The sequence below is a fragment of the Pinus tabuliformis genome, chromosome 4_2 (assembly GCF_031772625.1).
Source record: "Pinus tabuliformis cultivar Carrire ecotype Pingquan chromosome 4_2, CPIR1, whole genome shotgun sequence".
Taxonomy (NCBI): Eukaryota; Viridiplantae; Streptophyta; class Pinopsida; order Pinales; family Pinaceae; genus Pinus; species Pinus tabuliformis.
In genome coordinates this window covers 272,554,452-272,556,944 of record NC_142304.1, presented here as the reverse complement: position 1 = coordinate 272,556,944, position 2,493 = coordinate 272,554,452, and positions in this window count along the sequence as shown.

The following is a 2,493-nucleotide window of genomic DNA, read 5'->3' as shown; positions in this document are numbered from 1 at the left end:
ACTCCGTGACAAACCGACTCCATCCATTGGGGTATCTGAGCAATTTATGTGCCTTAACAATACAATCTCAGTAGAGGGTTCACTCGAGCTTTTCAATAGGGTCCCATAATGTCAGTTTTGGCTTGGTTCTGCGGGTATCACCACCCATCATAGCTGGAAAATAGCTAATGGCGGAACATCACCTATGGGAACAGATCCAATTGTCAGAACATCACCTATGGGAACAGTAGCAGATCTTGAAACACCTACTAGTATGGATGTCGGAGCATCACTTCCATAAGGGTACGCCTGCTCTTCTTTTCACAAAAGCGGATGTAAGAGCATAACCCCTACCCAATTGTGCAATACTGAAAAGAACAAGAGCACTTAACCATGGAACCAGTAGCAAGGAGCTCTTGTTGATACGCGGGGGCATGTTTCTCATTGTCGATATATGGCCCGCATTTCGGTCTTATCTAGTAGTCATACCTATAGACAATATAAGCTATAGAACGCACTAACTCGCATTTTGCTAACTACAGACTCACTATTATGAACTAAGCTTTATTACATAGCCCATATAGACACACAGGTAAGGGGCTATGGCTCTCGATCTGGAACAAGGTACACATGCACTATATGTAAGGTAGGGCACCCCACCCTCCAACCCAGGCGAAGGTGGGCATCCTCCTCCGTCTGTTCGTTGTGTATAGGTCTACTAGCGTTCATAGTTTCTGTTTTTGGGGCTTTTTCAAGTGACGGGTTCTTAATCAATTGGTCCAGGCATCCGTCCAGTTGTCCAGTTTTCCCGTCCAGGCATCCGTCCAGGCATCCGTGTCAAGTCGTCCAGCTGTCCAGTCAAGTCAAGTCGTCCCGTTCTATCCTCCCTTGTGTAGAAGGCCCCTATGGATTAATGACAGGTCCTTTCTCTTCTATCATCTATTGGTCAAGGCATCCTCCCTCGTGGATAAGGCCTCTATGGAATCAAGAAGGCGTAATGTGTGGTAGAACAGAAGGCTGACGTAAGGTAATAGTTTCTAGCTGTTGGGAATGCGTAAGGTCCCGGAGGGGCTTGCGCTTCCTAGTGCAAGGAAGGCGTTATCAATATTTATGACGACCAATTAATGTCTTAGGTTATATAAATCATATAAGACAAGGCCTAATGATGTTAGGGTTAAGTGAAGTAAGGTCCAAGAGGGCAGTAAGTCATGTTCCGTATCGTGGGCAAGAGGGCTGACCGTTGTTCCGTCCCGTTGAGTGTCAAAGAGGGCTTATAATAAGTATTACACTGTTGTTTCGTCCCGTAGAGTTAAAGGGTTAATGTGGGCATGTATCCGTTGTTGTAGGTAACGCGGATGTATTTGAACGTCTCTATCTTTTTTATTTCCTCTCGTTCATGGGTGGAAGGCAATCATCATTATCGATCAATCAAAATCATTACGGACTAGCGTAAGCCATTACTGGGGATCTTGGTAAGCCATCATCTCATGGGGGTCGTTATAAGTCATCATGACCAAATTCAAGCGAGGATAAAAGGAGAAGGCGTAATGGTAGGATTTCTTCCATAAGGCCTAATGTGTGTAAGAACAGAAAGTGTGTTGTGGTTTCTTGATGCGGGGCTTGATGCGGGGAGTTGGCTCTCTAACTACCGGGGCTAAATGAATTACCACCAGTTGTCAATATGAACCAGGGTAGCTGGCTATATAACTACCGGGTTTTTCAATATGGAAGACCAGTTGTGTCTATGAACCTGGGTAGTTGTAAGTTGATCGGGTCGTGAGCTGAGAATGGGTAGTAAGGGGTAAATATCAAGTAATAGAGCTGCTAATGGGACTACTGGGTACGCTGGTGCAGGGGCCGTGATGTCCTCATTGGGGAATGCAATCAATGAGGTCTGGTTTTGAGCAAAAAAGAAGCTATTTATCTTCCTAAATCGATCATCGGGGAATGCTCTATTTCCTTCAAAATAATGGGAAATTCACTTATTCACATGGGGTCTATAACAGCTTTAACTAATGATGCATAGAAGTGAACTAACCAGTCTGTTGAAGCTTCGAAGAGTAAGATCTCTATGGAGAGTAATAGCTCTTCGGAGAGTAAGATTAAGCTGTACCACCCATCCTAGCACGCACCAACAGCTCACTTTCTTTAAAGAAAGTCTTTGTCCAGAGTTTTTGAACACTTACTTTATTGTGGGTGACTTGTAAAGCCTTTTATTTCCAATTTCCCATCTGGATAGACTGGACTCATGTTCCTGATTCGGATAGTAAGGCACCTGCATTTACTAAATTGACCATACTGCATAGGCTACGTGATCACTCTATATCATCTTGTAACGCCACCTTTGCATATTGAATTTCCCACCCCACATAGCAAGGAAGTAACAGGGTAAATGATTTAGTATTAGGTTTCGGCGAATCGTACTTTTTCCGGTTGACTATAAGTTTGTTTGGCGCGTTACATAAGGTGGTTGGCCAAAGAATCCCGGGTCTAATTCTCTGCCCCGAAACTACC